The sequence below is a fragment of the Coregonus clupeaformis genome, chromosome 33 (assembly GCF_020615455.1).
Source record: "Coregonus clupeaformis isolate EN_2021a chromosome 33, ASM2061545v1, whole genome shotgun sequence".
NCBI classification, from domain to species: domain Eukaryota; kingdom Metazoa; phylum Chordata; class Actinopteri; order Salmoniformes; family Salmonidae; genus Coregonus; species Coregonus clupeaformis.
In genome coordinates this window covers 14,173,110-14,192,918 of record NC_059224.1, presented here as the reverse complement: position 1 = coordinate 14,192,918, position 19,809 = coordinate 14,173,110, and the positions used below count along the sequence as shown (strand labels likewise).

At 45.9% G+C, this 19,809-nt stretch overlaps 1 protein-coding gene across 1 annotated transcript in view; it reads right to left on the bottom strand.

The window, feature by feature from the left end:
- The window catches only part of LOC121548505 (neurexin-3b-like), a 518,873-nt gene that overhangs the window by 181,762 nt on the left and 317,302 nt on the right, over positions 1-19,809 (bottom strand). The window lies entirely within an intron of this gene.

Here is a 19,809-nt window from a genome sequence, read left to right as displayed (position 1 = left end):
TCAGCTTGTGTACTGCAGAGTTACATAAGGGCTGCAGCATGAGATGTGTATCATCAAATCCTCCTAAACCATCTCTGGCTAACGGTCTATCTGTCAGAGGGACAGAATCCTCTGGACTCAAAGGTCTTTAAAGCCAGAGAGAATGTCAAGGAGGAGTGGATACGGCAGCTCTCTCTCTCTCTCTCTCTCTCTCTCTCTCTCTCTCTCTCTCTCTCTCTCGTTAAACTTCTCTCCCTCTGCCCGTCTCTCTCTTTCACTCCCTCGCTCTCTTTCAATCGCTTTATTGGCATGACGTAAACATATACACCATATATAAAAAAGTAGGTGGACACCCCTTCAAATGATTGGATTCGGCTATTTCAGCCACACCCGTTGATGAAGCTCAGTGACTGAAGCTCAGTGACTTTCAACGTGGCACCGTCATAGAATGCCACCTTTCCAACAAGTCAGTTCGCAAATTTCTGCCCTGCAAGAGCTGCCTCGATCAACTGCAAGTGCTGTTATTGTGAAGTGGAAATGTCTAGGAGCAACAACGGCTAAGCCATGAAGTGGTATGCCACACAATCTCACAGAACAGGACCGCCGAGTGCTGAAGCGCGCGGTGCGTAAAAATCGTCTGTCCTCGGTTGCAACACTCACTACAGAGTTCCAAACTGCCTCTGGGAGCAATGTCAGCACAAGAACTGTTCGTCGGGAGCTTCATGAAATGGTTTCGATGGCTGAGCAGCTGCACACAAGCCTAAGATCACCATGCACAATGCCAAGCGTCGGCTGGAGTGGTGTAAAGCTCGCCGCCATTGGACTCTGGAGCACTGGAAACGTGTTCCCTGGAATGATGAATCACGCTTTACCATCTGGCAGTCTGACAGACGAATCTGGGTTTGGCAGATGCCAGGAGAACGCTACCTGCCCCAATGCAGAGTGCCAACTGTAAAGTTTGGTGGAGGAGGAATAATGGTCTGGGGCTGTTTTTCATGGTTCGGGCTAGGCCCCTTAGTTCCATTGAAGGGAAATCTTAACGCTACAGCATCCAATGACATTCTAGATGATTCTGTGCTTCCAACTTTGTGGCAACAGTTTGGGGAAGGCCCTTTCCTGTTTCAGCGTGACAATGCCCCTGTGCACAAAGTGAGGTCCATACAGAAATGGTTTGTCGAGATCGGTGTGGAAGAACTTGACTGGCCTGCACAGAGCCCTAACCTCAACCCCATCGAACACCTTTCAATGAATTGGAACGCCGACTGCGAGCCAGGCCAACATCAGTGCCCGACCTCACTAATGCTCTTGTGGCTGAATGGAAGCAAGTTCCTGCAGCAGTGTTCCAACATCTAGTGGAAAGGCTTCCCAGAACTCCATATTAATGCCCATGATTTTGGAATGAGGTGTTTGATAGCTCTTAGTATTACTCCACAGGAGAAACAGAATGAGACGCGCAGAGAGAGAGAGAGAGAGAGAGAGAGAGAGAGAGAGAGAGAGAGAGAGAGAGAGAGAGAGAGAGAGAGAAAGGGAGGGTGGGTGGGAGAGAGCTGCTGAAAAAGAGAGGGAGGGAGGGAGAGAAAGAGAGAGAGAGAGAGAGAGAGAGAGAGAGAGAGAGAGAGAGAGAGAGAGAGAGAGAGAGAGAGAGAGAGAGAGAGAGAGAGAGAGAGAGAGAGAGATGAAAGGGGCTCAGGTGAAACTAAGCGAAGATGATGGGAACTCCATATTAATTCCCATGATTTTGGAATGAGGTGTTTGACGAGCAGGTGTCCACATACTTTTGGTCATGTATTTATATATTTATATATATATATATATATATATGTATATATATACTTTTTTCTCTAGACTCCGACATTGCTCATCCTAATATTTCTATATTTAATTATTCCATTCTTTTACTTTATATGTGTGTGTATTGTTGTGTATTGTTAGATATTACTGCACTGTTGGAGCTAGGAACACAAGCATTTCGCTACATCCGCCATAACATCTGCTAAATATGTGTATGTGACCAATACAATTGGATTGATTTGATCTTAAACTATGACACCATGGATCTGGATGGTGGATCTTAAACTATGATTTTGTATGTGTTGTCATCATACCTTCATACAATCCTGCCTGTTATGCATATCCAGGTCTTCAAAATAAAAGTCCTTAAAGTTGCATTTCCTCTGGGTAATTAGGTAAGTGGAGTCCAAGCAGTCATTATGACTAACAGGGTACATTTCTATTCTACTCTATTCTATCCTAGTGATTTCCCTAATGAAGTAGATCCACATGCAGAGCCAATGTCTCCAGGGCCGTAGAGCTCAGCCCTGCCGTTGGCAATCCTCTTATCATCCTACCCTCTCCTCCTCCCCATCCTACCCTCTCCTCCTCCCCATCCTACCCTCTCCTCCTCCCCATCCTACCCTCTCCTCCTCCCCATCCTACCCTCTCCTCCTCCCCATCCTACCCTCTCCTCCTCCCCCATCCTTCCTCTCCTCCTCCCCATCCTACCTCTCCTCCTCCCCATCCTTCCTCTCCTCCTCCCCATCCTACCCTCTCCTGTGTTTTCACTACAAGGCCTTGGTCTGAATGTTTAATTAACATCATGCCAGATCCAGGGTCATCCAGTCTGCTGCTGAATGTTAAACATGCCAACCTGGTAACACCATACCAGACTAGTATCTCCCTAGCTACCTGGTAATGACACACCAGACTAGTATCTCCCTAGTTACCTGGTAACAACACACCACACCAGACTAGTATCTCCCTAGCTACCTGGTAACAACACACCACACCAGACTAGTATCTCCCTGCCTTACATAAATATGAGAGAGAGAGAGAGAGAGAGAGAGAGAGAGAGAGAGAGAGAGAGAGAGAGAATTCAATTTTGTGTATACAGTGCATGAGGGATGTGAAATACTGCCAAGGTGAGAATGGTATGTCGATTACAATGTTTCAGGCATACAGTACACACACACACACACTACCTGCCTGTCAGCCCCATCGGCTCCTTCATCGCAGGAGAAAAAGGTCTCTGAACTCCTTAAAAGGAGTCAATCCCCATTGCAGGCTTTAGCACTCTCCAAGCACAGAACAATACAAAGAGAGCAAGAAGTCTGCCGTGGAACTGAAGATCATTCAATCCTCATCACATTTCCTCCCACAGAGACAGAGCTAAACCACTGATATAACTGACATATATTCCCCCTACGTATACACAAGTGGAGCAGGGCTATTTGTTTCACTCATCAGTCAGTCATTCTCTCTCAGTAAAATCATAGCTAATCATCCTAACAACTGTATCATAATGCCGCCATGCCAATACTCTGCTGTCAGACACTTATCTCTCGTTACCACTGTTTAATCTCTCATGGGAAAGAAAGATCCGGAGCGAGGGGGAAAGAGGAGAGAGAGAGGGATCGTTACAGTCTCTAGAGAAAGCTCTCCACTCTGCCGGACCGGACAGAAAGAGAGGGACAGAGGGATCGAGAGGGAGGGGGAGAGAGGAGAGAGAGAGAGGGATCGCCACAGACATTAAAGACTATTCTGCTCTCTTCTGCTCAGCCGGATTGAAGGATAAAGGGATGGAGGGATAGATAGAGAGATGGAACTCACCATGTCCGCCCCGTAGCGAAGCAGGGCCAGGGGAGTGGTAGATGGAGGCGGGGGCAGCATTAGCAGGGTGGTGCCTGGTTCCCTGGGTGTGGAGGTGGGGGTCAGGCCCAGGGTGAGGTTGTGAGATGGGGGCGGGGGGCAGGGGTACCCTCCCCTCAGGCGTGGCCGACAGGACCTGGAGGTCAGGTGAAGAGGAGCCCCAGGCGGACCCCACCACAACCCATCCCACAGCCAGGACCAGGGCATTCATCCAGGGGTAAGACCCCCAGCTACAGCCCCAGCCCTGGAGCTTCCCAACAGGCCGCAGCATGGTCAGCTAAACCTCCCAACACAATGCCCCCTGTGGTCTATAGAGAATAGTGTAGACAGAAGTGCAGATCTCTGGGTTGTGAAGACCCCATGGAAACAAAAACAAAAATAATACGAAATCACCCCAGTGAAAAATCCAAACAAAGTGGTGCTCGGTTTTCCTTCCTTGTCTCTTTTCCTTGTCTCCTTTCCTTGTCTCCTTTCCTCGTATCCTTCCTCCTGGTATAAATTGATCCCTTGTAGCTCACAGCAGCTCCTAGTTATTCAATTAGTATCTCAATCCATGTTTTTAGTTATTTTGATGCCCATGCTGCGAGTGTGTGTGCCGTTAGCGAGCGCTGGAGAGTGTGTGAGTGTGTGCCGTTAGCGAGCACGGGAGAGTGTGTGTGTCGTCGTGACCTGGAGTGTATCCCCACGTACCTACAGTCACCTAGGTGCTGAGAGAGTGTGATGAGACGGGAACGACCTGCACCACTGGCTACTCCGCGCTGCGCTTCACTCTGCACTCCTCCTCTGCTCTAGCGAGCCACAGATACAAAGCCACAGACGCGGCAATACGAGAGAGAGAGAGAGAGAGAGAGAGAGAGAGAGAATGAGAGTTCCACACACACTGTCAGCTCTCCTCTCTGCTCTTACCACTCTGTGTTCACTGTGCAGACTGGCTTGCCTTCTCTCCTCTCACTGCTATCACAATCTCTGTCAGTATTCTGAATTCTGCCTTACCTACAGACTACAGCCTTTTCTCTCTGTGAATCCCTTTCTATTTTCTCTCTGTGAATCCGTTTCCATTTTCTCTCTGTGAATCCTTTTCTATTTTCTCATCCAACAACCCCTCTTCTTTTCTTTTCTTCCCAGATAGAGAAGTGCAGCGTTCTGAGTTGTTAACCCTGGGAACCCCCAACTGATAGCTCTTAGTATTACTCCACAGGAGAAACAGAACGAGACGCGCAGACAGAGAGAGAGAGAAAGAGAGCGAGAGAGAGAAAAAGGGAGGGTGGGTGGGAGAGAGCTACTGAAAAAGAGAGTGAGGGAGATGCAGAGAGAGAGAGAGAGAGAGAGAGAGAGAGAGAGACAGAGAGAGAGAGAGAGAGAGAGAGAGAGAGAGAGAGAGAGAGAGAGAGAGAGAGAGAGAGAGAGAGAGAGAGAGAGAGAGAGAGAGAGAGAGAGAGAGAGAGAGAGAGAGAGAGAGAGAGAGAGAGAGATAGAGCATGAGCGTGAAAGGGGCTCAGGTGAAACTAAGTGAAGATGATGGGACATAGAGAGGAGAAAAAAACGGGGAGGGGAGAACTCACAAGTGGGCCAGCCTATGGAAATGTCCCCCTCAGCTCAGAGCAAATCAGGGAGGCCGGCCACATACTGCAGAGGAGTGAGCTGTCTTTAGTCATGGGGAGGAGAGAGAGGGAAAAAGGGATGGAGAGAGGGAGGAAGAGAGAGAAAGGTAGGATGAAATGGAGAGAGACAGGATAGAATAGAGAAAGACAGGATGGGAGGGAATAAGACAGGATGTAATGGAGAGAGTCAGGATGTAATGGAGAGAGTCAGGATGGAATGGAGAGAGACAGGAAGGAATGGAGAGAGACAGGATGGAATGAGAGAGACAGGATGTAATGAAGAGAGACAGGATGTAATGGAGAAAGACAGGACGTAATGGAGAGAGTCAGGATGTAATGGAGAGAGACAGGATGTATGGAGAAAGACAGGATGGAATGGAGAGAGTCAGGATGGAATGGAGAGAGACAGGATGGAATGAGAGAGACAGGATGGGGGGAGAAAGACAGGATGTAAGAGATAAATACATGGGGAAAGGGAGAGAGACAGGATGTGAGAGAGAGTCCCCTGTAGCTCAGTTGGTAGAGCATGGCGCTTGCAACGCCAGGGTTGTGGGTTTGTTTCCCACGGGGGGCCAGTATGAAAATGTATGCACTCACTAACTGTAAGTCGCTCTGGATAAGAGCGTCTGCTAAATGACTAAAATGTAAAATGTAGATAAATACATGGGTAAAGGGAGAGAGACAGGATGTGAGAGAGATAAATACATGGGTAAAGGGAGAGAGACAGGATGTGAGAGAGATAAATACATGGGTAAAGGGAGAGAGACAGGATGTGAGAGAGATAAATACATGGGGGAAGGGAGAGAGACAGGATGTGAGAGAGATAAATACATGGGGAAAGGGAGAGAGACAGGATGTGAGAGAGATAAATACATGGGGAAAGGGAGAGAGACAGGATGTGAGAGAGATAAATACATGGGGAAAGGGAGATAGACAGGATGTGAGAGAGATAAATACATGGGGAAAGGGAGAGAGAGGGGAAAGAGGCACAAGCGATGCCTGTGTTTTTCTATCTCTGGAATCACATTTCCTGATGCAGTTCGGATGTTCCTGAATGCCTATACAAGCACAGCTATAACTGCAGCCATTATACACACTTCTAGAGATATGGTGAATATGAAAGAGAGCGAGAGAGAGAAAGAAAGAGAGAGAGCGAGAGAGAGAGATAGAGACAGCGCTCCTCTTCTCTCAAATACAAATCACAAGAACAAAAGCCTTTACTCCCCTTTCTGTCAATTGAAGTGCTTCTGAAGGGAGGGAAGCAAAATGGGTTTGGAGAAAAAGCTGAAAGCTTCTATCATAGATGCACACAGTAACAGAGTGCCGTTTAATATTAAACCAAAACACAACTTCAAGAGCAACAAACAGTTTGCAACTGCTACTGCACAGTGTTGTTTACATGCTGCACTGGAGAGAGCTTATATATACAACCATCAGCTCATCATTAGGAGAAAAAAACGAATTGTATAGGACTTACGTGAACAAATAATTAGGCTGCTCAAGTAAATAAATCATAGAGAAATGTAGAGATATAGAGTAAATATTGAACACAAATATAAATGTAAAGTGTTGGTCCCATTAAATAAAAGTTCCCAGAAATGTTCCATATGCACAAAAAGTGTATTTCCCTGTTAGTGAACATGTGTCTTTTGCCAAGATAATCCATCTACCTGACAGGTGTGGCATATCAAGAAGCTGATTAAACAGCATGATCATTACACAGGTGCACCTTGTGCTGGGGACAATAAAAGGCCACTTTAAAATGTGCAGTTTTATCACACAACACAATGCCACAGATGTTTCAAGTTTTGACGGAGTGTGCAATTGGCATACTGACTGCAGGAATGTCCACCAGAGCTGTTGCCAGAGAATGTAATTATCATTTCTCTACCATAAGCCGCCTCCAACGTTGTTTTAAAGAATTTGGCAGTACATCCAACCGGCCTCACAACCGCACACTTTGTGTAACTATGCCAGCCCAGGACCTCCACATCCGGCTTCTTCACCAGTGGGATCATCTGAGACCAGTCACCCGGAAAGCTGATGAAACTGTGGGTTTGCACAACCAAAGAATTTCTGCATAAACTGTCTCAGGGAAACTCATCTGCGTGCTCGTCGTCCTCACCAGGGTCTTGACCTGACTGCAATTCGGCATCGTAACCGACTTCAGTGGGCAAATGCTCACCTTCGATGGCCACTCTGTTCACAAAATGTCAGTGAAGACACTTGCCAGTTGGTCAGCACATTCTTGGAGTACACGTCCTGGTAATCCATCTGGCCCTGCGGCCTTGTGAATGTTGACCTGCTTAAAAGTCTTACTCACATCGGCTACGGAGAGCGTGATCACATAGTCATCCGGAACAGCTGGTGCTCTCATGCATGCTTCAGTGTTGCTTGCCTGTATTCCCAGTCATGTCAAATCCATATATTATGGCCTAATTTATTTATTTCAATTGACTGAATTCTTTATATGAACTGTAACTCAGTAAAATCTCTGAAATTGCATTTATATTGTAGTTCAGTGTACATATAGGCTTCTCTTTTTCTCTATAAGAACCAGGGGCGGTGTGTTCAATAGGGCGATATGGGCGACGCACTGCCAAACGGGAAAAGGAAGGGATTTTTTTTCTAATCAATTATATCACGGCAACAGTAGTTATCAGTGTTGTAATCTAGACGTCTGATCTGCCACAGTGCCACTAAATGTCCAATCAGGCTAAAGTCGTGCTTCAAATGCCCCCCCTTTTGGGGCGATTTCAGTCAGGTTGAAAATCGCCCAGAAGTCTGTCATAGACTCCCATGTAAAATCTATTTTTTTCAAATATCAGAGCTTTCAATACAATCTCTATGGGTTTCTGAGGGCTTGCACTTACGCGCTTTCGTCATACGTAACATAACCATGAACGTAACTAAGAAAAGAGTGGGTAGCCTCATCAATCAATTCACGTACTACTATCAAGATGGCTATAGCGTTCAGTGCAACTCGATTGTCTCTTTGAAATAAGTTACTTTTTGTCGGCGAACAAATGAAGATAAATTGGCAACGAAACAATTAGGACCTCCCAGACCAAATTTAATAATTCAACAGGTTTCTACTAAAGGGGGGAAGTCCTACACCCGAGGATTTTCCAAAAATTGGTACGAACGAAAAACCTGGCTAGCAGGCTGCGATGTAGCTAATGCAGTCTTCTGCTACCCCCTGCTTACTCTTTCACCCTGAAGGCGGCACGGCAGACAGCACCGCTTGGACAGCGACTGGTGTGTAACGGACATGCACCATCTTTCAGGAAAGATTAAGAAACATGAGCTGTCAAAGACCCACATGGATAGCTGTTTGAGATTGTCTGCTTTGGGGAGAGTGAACATTCCCACTCAACTGGATGAGGGATACAGGCTAGCTGTCCGCCGCCACAACGATGAGGTTAGTGTTGATAATCACAAGTTTACTGGAGAACTGAAACTGACAAGGCTGACAAGATAGGACCCTTTTGTCCATTGTTATTGGATAGGAACAGAACTTATAACCAGCTCCTGACCTAAATAGATCTTAGCACAACATTTTACTCAACATATCATATTCCATATTCACTATAACAAATATATTTACTACGACATTAGCAAGAACCGCCACATCCTCAGCCGGCTAATCCAGTGTGTGAAGTTTTGCGGAGTGTTTGAGTTAGCTTTGCGAGGCAAAGATGAAACTGAGGGCTCCACCAACCCTGGTAAGCCAACACTTTTGAGATCAGTCAATAAATGCTTCTGGTATTGACTTATATGCTGCCCCTGTCTTCATGTTGTTGCTGGACATATCTTTTTAAAATGTGTGTAGGTCACCTAAATCATCAGAAAAATTGCCCCCCCTGAGATTTTTTTCAGGAGCCGCCACTGATAAGAACAGTACATTTCTGTGAACAACAGACAATAAAAGTACATCTAATCTTATCAAAGTACATTGAACAAGGCAGACATTGAGTTGAGAGAATGAATTAAATCCTCTCTGCAACAGAAGTTGACCAGTATTTCCATGTAGAAATATACACCGTTTCAGTAAGTGTGTTGGCAAACCAAGGCTGTGACCTCACTGTCTCAGTCAATGGAGAGAGCTCCAGACCACACCCATAGACAACACCCACAACACCCATAGACAACACCCACAACACCCATAGACACCACTCACAACACCCATAGACAACACTCACAACACCCATAGACAACACCCACAGACATACATAGAGTAGAGTGAAGGTGCCAAGTTGGAAGGAATGAAGATAAACCTTTTAGTTTGCAACACTTCCTCTACAGCAGAGAGAGTCTCTTTAGGAACATACACTGTAGACGTTCCACACACACACACCCTGTGGCCTGCACACACGCAGACACACACAATTAAAACACAGTTTGTTGATTGTATATCATCTCTTAGGTAACAGCTTCATTCATTCAGACATTAAATGCTATATGTTATAAGCAACATTCCATAGACCTTCATTAAGATTACTAAATTCTCTCTCTCTCTCTCTCTCTCTCTCTCTCTCTCTCTCTCTCTCTCTCTCTCTCTCTCTCTCTCTCTCTCTCTCTCTCTCTCTCTCTCTCTCTCTCTCTCTCTCTCTCTCTCTCTCTCTCTCTCACTCTCTCTCTCTCTCTCTCTCTCTCTGTCTCTCTCTCTCTCTCTCTCTCTCTCTTACTCACTCACTCACTCACTCACTCATTCACTCACTCACTCATTCACTCACTCACTCAAAACATCAAATCAGGGTGCCCAGGCTGACTTTCAACTGGGAATCAGACATTTGGATCCTGCTGTGTAACTGTAACACACACACACACTCACACACAGATACACACTCACACACACACACACACACACACACACACACACACACACACACACACACAGATACACACTCACACACACACACACACACACACACACACATGTGCCATTGCTACAGCCTTAGCTTCTACAGCTATTGCTGTATAAGCCAGGGATGGGCACTGTTAAACGATTAATCGGAAATCCTAACCGATGTTAGTATTCGATTACTTGCGAGAGTATCATTTATTTATATTTTTATACATGCCTAATGAAAATGCTTTGTCTGAATGAATTGATCCATGTGACATTGCTACACACACGAATATAGCATCAAATTTGACATTCTTAATTTAATAAAAATGACACTTTTTAATGTAGTTTTTATGATGTGTACCCCATACAAAAGACCGGTAGCCTGCACACGTTGCACACGTTTCACACGTTGCACACGTGTAGCTTGCTGTTATTGTGGGCAGTCAAACCGGCATTACAGTCAGAGGTTCCACAGCCTAGCAGGTGATGTGGGATATTTCAATGCAAAATGGAATAAAAATTATGAAATGAAGTCACCTTAATAGGAAGGAGTAGTCGGCAATGAGCAACCAACAGGTTGTTGTTGAGTTGTTGTTGTAGACAAAAACGGGGAGCACATCAAAAAAGCCTCAATTAACCTAGCTAGCTAGTTGGCTAACTTAGCTGGCTGGCGTAGCTATCTTCTTTACATCAATTTGATGCAGTCAAGACAGGCACTACCAGATGGTATGATAGATACTGTAACCCGGAGATGGAAAAGGAAGCGAGACATCTCACTCACTCCTTTTTTCTGGTACATATACAGTCAATGAACAAAGCCAACCAGAACCAGCTGCTAATGCATTAGTCCTATAGGACAGCCACCCCTTAATCAGACCGGAACTGTGACAATTTAATATTTATGATAAACAGCCCGAGTGGGACATCTTAATTTATCCACCATCTTTGGATAACCTATGGCAGCAACAAGTTTGTCCAACTAGTTTGAGTATGGCTACTTTCTCTTTCTCTCCCTCCCTCCCGTCTCACAAAACTGACTTATGTCCTTCCCCCTGCCATGCTGCAGCTCTCCCGAGTCACGCAGACTCTCCCGAGTCGCAACAAGTGGTGTTTAGAAAAAGTTTCACAAAAAACACATGTATTTCGACTATCCGGATATACCAAAACATTCATTGATATTTTTTGAATAGTGAAAATATTTCAAATGCCTATCCTTAGCGCATGCATCCTGCTACTAGCGTAATGACTCACCAGGTCTTCAGAACTCAATCTCATATTCCCTAAGCTCTGAATTATAAACATCTTACTTTATACGGGCCTCATGGTGACTTATCCAATAGGCATCTTACTTTAGACAGGCCACATGGTGACTTATCCAATAAGCATCTTACTTTAGATGGGCCTCATGGTGACTTATCCAAAAGGCATCTTCATTATACAGGCCTCATGGTGACTTATCCAATAGGCATCTTACTTTATACAGGCCTCATGGTGACTTATCCAATAGGCATCTTACTTTAGACAGGCCTCATGGTGACTTATCCAATAGGCATCTTACTTTAGACAGGCCTCATGGTGACATATCCAATAGGCATCTTACTTTATACAGGCCTCATGGTGACTTATCCAATAGGCATCTTACTTTAGATGGCCTCATGGTGACTTATCCAATAGGCATCTTACTTTAGACGGGCCTCATGGTGACTTATCCAATAAGCCTCTTACTTTAGACAGGCCTCGTGGTGACTTATCCAATAGGCATCTTACTTTATACAGGCCTCATGGTGACTTATCCAATAAGCATCTTACTTTAGACGGGCCTCATAGTGACTTATTCAATAGGCATCTTACTTTAGATGGGCCTCATGGTGACTTATCCAATAAGCCTCTTACTTTAGACGGGCCTCGTGGTGACTTATCCAATAGGCATCTTACTTTATACAGGCCTCATGGTGACTTATCCAATAAGCATCTTACTTTAGACGGGCCTCATAGTGACTTATTCAATAGGCATCTTACTTTAGACAGGCCTCATGGTGACTTATCCAATAAGCATCTTACTTTAGACAGGCCTCATGGTGACTTATTCAATACGCATCTTACTTTAGACAGGCCTCATGGTGACTTATCCAATAGGCATTCATAGTGACTTTAATCATTCACCTTTAAAATGGGATATATATCCTACTGCCACCATTGTCTCTGAAAGTGACTGAGTGACATTATTATATTGAAGAGGAAAGGAAATACAATCCAATTCACTTTGATAAAGGTTAATTCAGTTCCCTCCTTTTCCACTGGGCCATTGTGAGAAAAACAACAGCCATTTCAGCGTGATATTTCAATATCAAAACTGCTGCACACAAACGGCACAAAACTTCTCCTTGTTTGAAGCTTTTAAAGAGTTATTTAGAAGAAGGGAGGTAAAGAAGCATTCTGATGCATCTGGAGAACTAAGACACAGGAGAGGATTGAGAGACGACATCCCACCACAACAACAATATCTACAGCAATACAGTAAACAGCATTTAAATCCTTCTTCTTTAAAGTCAGCTTCAAGGCCCCCAAGCCCAGAGGTGTGTGTGTGTGTGCATTTGTAAGTGCATTTTTATGTGTGTGTGTGTGTGTGTGTGTGTGTGTGTGTGTGTGTGTGTGTGTGTGTGTGTGTGTGTGTGTGTGTGTGTGTGTGTGTGTGTGTTCAATAGTGTTTTATCTTCCTCTCCACACTTCACCAGTGCTGCTGTTAATCCTCAGCTCCTGGGCCCTGAGCCATTCAACGTTTCACTTCCAACACAGCCAGCACACTCTTTAATGTCACAAACAGACACAGACAGACTGGGGAACAGACTGTCAAACTATCCTCCCTCACCTAGAGAAGTCATGAAACCACTGGAATCCTGACTTACGACTTGGTGGATCAGTTAGCAATATCACATCACACATCTCCAAAGGGATGGAACTAAATATTGTGTGGCAAAGGTGGTTAAGTGAACTACACTATTGTGATGACTAAGCTTTTGCCCGAGACCTGAACAATCATGTTTGTTTCCAATGCTAGTGACGGTTTGCTACCCGGCCCGTCAAACATAAAAAAAGTAACATGAACTCCACAAACCCCTTTAAATCTGTCCACACTAACATGTAGAACTGCCTGTTTTCAAACTGACAGGGGGCAATTGAAACAAGGCCATCCGTTTGACGGATAAAAAAAATGCAGCGAAGACGCCTGACTTATAGATGAGGCATAACTCCTTATAGGGGGCCATTTAATGAAAACAAACCAATAACCTACATGGAGCAGTTAAACAGAGGTCCTATAAGCAAGCTAAGCCATGCTCACATTATCCACAGAGAGAAGGGCTCCCGAGTGGTGCAGCGGTCTAAGACACTACAGCTCAGTGCTTGAGGCCTGGTTCGATTCCAGGCTGTATCACAACTGGCCGTGATTGGGAGTCCCATAGGGCGGCGCACAATTGGCCCAGCATCGTCCGGGTTTGGCTGGTGTAGGCCGTCACTGTAAATAAGAATTTGTTCTTAACTGACTTGCCTAGTTAAATAAAGGTAAAAAAATAAAAAAAATAATTAAAGAGCAGTACAGATCTACATACAGACAAACCAGACAGTATGAATGAGGCCTTACTCCCTCCATTGTATAATAATAAGATCCAATAACCTTGGTGGACCAGATAGAGGCAGATAACTGAGCCATGCCAGAACTACTGCAGAGCAATATAGAGATACCACACCCAAACTCACATTTTACACTAGCTAGCTTTCCTACTGTATACTGAGAAGAACCTGGTGTGGACAGAAAACACTGGGCTAGCTGAGACTAGTCACAGTCACACTGAGAAAACTGAACTGCACTGCTGCGGGGTCCAGAGGTTAGGAGCAACGAGGGGCTACACCAGACCTCTCATTTTACACTGGAGTCCAGCGGTGAACTTGCAGGGCCATTCGACCATCTCATCTCACTTCTGATGTCTTATTTAGCTGAATAAAAATCATGTTGTTGGGGGAACCTACTGTACCTAGTCCAACTCCCAAACCTGGCATTGCTCACTCTGAACAGTACATGTGAGCAGCATAGCCTTCCAAACCTGGCCTGCCTGCCATCAGAGCGCAGGTGTAAGCACTAAACACAACGGGAGAACTATCTCTAGCTGACTTGCCCGGAGAATTGATTCATCCATCCTCTGCTTTGCAGTCCACACATGGGCATTGGGAATAAATTGCCTCCAGAGTTGGCATATCTCCATTTCTACACAGGCAAAATACTGAACGTGGCCCTAAGTGTTACCTTTGAAACAAGCAGCCCCCAAAGGCCAAGTACCTATTCTACATGGTGCTGTAAGTATTAGGCCCCTGTGAATAAACATTGGTGCTCTACTTTATAGGGGTTTCAAATGCATGAATCCTTGGCTAGTATGGTAATCAGACACATCCAACAGTACTTACTATACTGAACAAAAATATAAATGCAGCATGCAACAATTTCAAAGAGTTTACTGAGTTATAGTTCACATAAAGAAATCAGCCAATTGAAATGAATTAATTTAGGCCCCTGGGTGACATATCTGGTGAGTATGCAGGCCATGGAAGAACTGGGACATTTTCAGCTTCCAGGAATTGTGTACAGATCCTTGCGACATGGGGCTGTGCATTATCATGCTGAAATATGAGGTGATGGCGGCGGATGAATGGCACGACAATGGGCCTCAGGATCTCGTCTAGGTATCTCTGTGAATTCAAAATGCCATCGATAAAATGCAATTGTGTTCGTTGTCCATAGGTTATGCCTGCCCCATACCATAACCCCACCGCTACCATGGGGCACTCTGTTCACAACGCAGACATCAGCAAACCTCTCGCCCAAACGGCGCCAAACACATGGTATGCGGTTGTGAGGCCGGTTGGACATACTGCCAAATTCTCTAAAACAACGTTTGAGATGGCTTATGACAGAGAAATGAACATTCAATTCTCTGGAAACAGTTTTGGTGGACATTCCTGCAGTCAGCATGCAAATTGCACGTTCCCTCAAAACTTGAGACATCTGTGACATTGTGTTGTGTGACAAAACTGCACATTCTATAGTGGCCTTTTATTGTCCCCCGCACAAGGTGCACCTGTGTAATGATCATGCTGTTTAATCAGGTTCTTGATATACCACACCTGTCAGGTGGATGGATTATCTTGGCAAAGGAGAAATGCTCACTAACAGGGATGTAAGCAAATTTGTGCACAACATTTGAATGAAATACGTTTTTTGTGAGTGTGGAAAATTTCTGGCCTCTTTCATTTCAGCTCATGAGACATGGGACCAACACTTTACATATTGGGTTTATATTTTTGTTCAGTGTAGTTAGGACATTTCTTAACTTGTGATGGATGCTTGTTGAAATTTTAATTGTAGTTATTTATCAGACAATCTTATCCAAAGCGACTTACAGTAGTAGTGAGTGCACACATGTTCTGGTCCCCCCGTGGGAATCGAACCCATGACCCTACCAACACGAGACCACAATGGAGAGTGTTACATATAATGAACCGTATACTAACTGATGACATTCATTGGGTGAAAGCATTCTAGAAGATATACACAGTACATTATCTGTGATGTATAATGTATCAAAACACCTGTAGATATTAGACATTCACTGTAGCTATTGTTCCCATCCTTCTAAAGAGCAGAAGAGCTAGCCAAACAAAGCTAAACAGGCATTGTGGTAATAAGCCATCAATCAGGATGTTGATATCTAGTCAACCTCAATAGACACAAACAGTACAAGGACTTGTCATTCCTCACAATACAGTTGGCAGTACAGCCTGTGTGACATTTGATGGAAACGGAGGGCCGAGCACGCCCCCCATCCACATCGACTGGGCTGTAGCGGAGCGGGTCGAGAGCTTCCTCGGTGTCTACAGAACTAAAAACTAATCATGGTCCACACACCAACACAGTCATGAAGAAGGCATGACTCCGCCTCTTCCCCCTCAGGAGGCTGAAAAGATTTGTCATGGGCCCTCAGATCCTCAAGAAGTTCTACAGTTTCACCATTGAGAGCATCTTGACTGGCTGCATCACCGCTTGGTATGGCAACTGCTTGGCATCCGACCGCAAGGCGCTACAGAGGGTGGTGCGTACGGCCCAGTACATCACTGGGGCCGAGCTCCCTGCCATCCAGGACCTCTATACCAGGCGGTGTCAGAGAAAGGCCCTAAAAATTGTCAAAGACTCCAGCCACCCAAGTCACAGATGGTTCTCTCTTCTACCGCACGGCAAGCGGTACCGATGCACCAAGTCTGGAACCAACAGGACCCTGAACATCTTCTGCCCCCAAGCCATAAGACTGCTAAATAGTTAGTTAAATAGTTAACCCGACTATCTGCATTGACCCTTTTTGCACCAACTCCTTTGACTCATCACATTTGCTGCTATTACAGATTATTATCTATCCTGTTGCCTTGTCGCTATTTCCCATTTATATGTACATATCTACCTCATACCCCTGTATCGACTCAGTACTGGTACCCTGTGTATTTAACCAATTAATCGTTACTCATTGTGTATTTATTCCTTGTGTTATTATTTTTATATTATTTCAATTTGTTTCTCTCTGCATTGTTGGGAAGAAAAGTAAGCATTTCACTGTTAGTCTACACCTGTTGTTTACGAAGCATGTGACAAATTAAAATGTATGATTTGATGATATCTGATGTGATGACGTCTGATGCGATTGTGTCTCATGTGATGATGTCTGAAGTGATGATGTCCGAAGTGATGATGTCTGATCTGATGATGTCTGATGTGATGATGTCTGAGTTGATGATGTCTGAGGTGATGATGTCTGAGGTGATGATGTCTGAGGTGATGATGTCTGATCTGAAGATGTTTGAGGTGATGATGTCTGATGTGATGATTTCTGAGGTGATGCTGTCTGATGTGATGATGTCTGGGCAAATCTTGGGCAAAAGTCTGTCCTCTGTCCTCCGTCCTCTCTCCTCCATGACCCGGGTACCGATAAGTGGTCGAGTGGTCATGGAGAGTGTTGTGACGCCCTGACTCAGGGGACGTTTATTTGTTGAGTCAGGGTGTGCATATTCCGTGTTATGTTAAGTTTTCTATGTTTAGTGTCTAGATCGTGTAGATCTATGTTGGCCAGGGTGGTTCCCAATCAGAGGCAGCTGTAGCTCGTTGTCTCTAATTGGGGACCATACTTAGCAGCTGTTGGGTTCCAGTCGGTGTGGGATCTTGTTCTGTATAGGTTTGTTTGGTGCAACCTTAAGACTTCACGTTTCATTTGTTTGTTGTTTTGTCATGTGTTCAGTACTTTAATAAAATGTACGCTTATCACGCTGCGCCTTGGTTCAACCAATCCTTAAACGATCGTGACAGAAGATCCCACCAACTAAGAACCAAGCAGCGTGTCCAGGAACAGACAGCCTGGACCTGGGAGGAGATCCTGGACGGGAAGGGATCCTGGACTTGGGAGGAGATTCAGGCCGGAATGGATCGCCGTCCTTGGGAGGAGACTGTGCAGGTGCGCTATAGAGAGGAGCAGCGGCAACGCAGAGGGTGCCGGCCGAGGAGGAAGCCCGAGAGACAGCCCCAAGAAAAAAAATTTGGGGGGCTAAAAGGGTGGTTGGCGGAGCCTAGTGTTAGAGCAGAGCCAACTCCCCGTACTCATGCAAAGAAGCGTGTGACTGGGCAGGCTCCGTGTTATGCGGAGCCACGTACTGTGCCGCGAGTGTTCCGGCACAGTCCTGTACGTCCTGTGCTAGCACCACGCACGTATCGTGCGAAGATGGGCATTCAGCCAGGACGGGGTGTGCCGGCTCAACGCTCGTGGTCTCCAGTACGCCTCCTCGGTCCTGTATACCCTGCGCCGGTGCTACGTGCTGTATCGCCAGTACGCGTGCACAGCCCTGTACGTCCTGTGCTAATGCCTCACACATATTGTGTGGAGGTAGGCATTCAGCCAGGACGGGTTGTGTCAGCTCTCCGCTCCAGACCTCCAGTCCGCCTCCACAGTCCGGTACGGCCCGTTCCTGCTCCCCGCACCAAATCAGTGGTGCGTGTTCCCAGTCCGGTCCGGCCCGTTCCTGCTCCCCGCACCAAGCCAGTGGTGCGTGTTCCCAGTCCGGCCCGGCCCGTTCCTGCTCCCCGCACCAAGCCAGTGGTGCGTGTTCCCAGTCCGGCCCGTTCCTGCTCCCCGCACCGAGCCAGTGGTGCGCGTCGCCAGCCCGGTCCGGCCTGTTCCTGTCCCTCGCACCAAGCCAGTAGTGCGCGTCACCAGCCCGGTCCGGTCTGTTCCTGCCCCTCGCACCAAGCCAGTGGTGCGCGTCGCCAGTCCGGTACGGCCCGTTCCTGCTCCCCGCACCAAGCCAGTGGTGCGTGTGTCCAGTCCGGCACGGCCCGTGCCTGTTTCACCGGTGCCTGGTCCGGCACCGGTCAGCTGCTCCACTCCGGAGCCAGAGCAATCCGCTCTACCGGTGCCCAGTCCGGCCCCTACCCTGTTATGTTTATGTGGCGCGGTCGGAGTCCGCACCTTTGGGGGGGGGTACTGTCACGCCCTGACTCAGGGGACATTTATTTGTTGAGTCAGGGTGTGCATATTCCGTGTTATGTTAAGTTTTCTATGTTTAGTGTCTAGATCGTGTAGATCTATGTTGGCCAGGGTGGTTCCCAATCAGAGGCAGCTGTAGCTCGTTGTCTCTGATTGGGGACCATACTTAGGCAGCCGTTGGGCACCAGTCGGTGTGGGATCTTGTTCTGTATAGGTTTGTTTGGTGTAACCTTAAGACCTCACGTTTCGTTTGTTTGTTGTTTTGTCGTGTGTTCAGTACTTTAATAAAATGTACGCTTATCACGCTGCGTCTTGGTTCAACCAATCCTTAAACGATCGTGACAAGTGTCAATTTGTTAGTAGGCAAACGGAAGAGTGTCCTCCCCTCCTCGATAGCCACCTTTCATCGAGGATAGTCATGTGTATCCTAACTGTGTCCTTCGAAGGGAGAGTTTTGATATCTGCCACACCCCCTTTGAAACAGTTATTTTTTCTCTGAGGAGAAAAGCATGCAAACATCTAAAAACAAAATGCTACTTATCCTTTTATCTAGAAAATGTCTTGCACAACTTGCTAAACACATTTCTCATACATTAGGTGTGAGTAGATAATGCTCATATGTACAATAGGTAGGTAGACCTCCATTAGGTGTGCAATTGAGGCCATGTCTCAAGGGTAGAGTATTGACATAGAAAACCAAAATGTTACAATTAATACCTCTCTCTCTCTCTCTCTCTCTCTCTCTCTCTCTCTCTCTCTCTCTCTCTCTCTCTCTCTCTCTCTCTCTCTCTCTCTCTCTCTCTCTCTCTCTCTCTCTCTCTCTCTCTCTCTCTCTCTCTCTCTCTCTCTCTCTCTCTCTCTCTCTCTCTCTCTCTCTCTCTCTCTCTCTCTCTCTCTCTTATTATTTAAATTATTTAATTTAATTTTTGTGCAAGAGATGATGTGCAAATAGAGATACTGGGGTGCAAATGAGCAAAATAAATAACAATATGGGGATGAGGTAGTTGTGTGGGCTAATTTCAGATGGGCTGCAGGTGCAGTGATCGGTAAGGTGCTCTGACAACTGATACTTAAAGTTAGTGAGGGAGATAAGAGTCTCCAGCTTCAGAGATTTTTGCAGTTCGTTCCAGTCATTGGCAGCAGAGAACTGGAAGGAATGGCG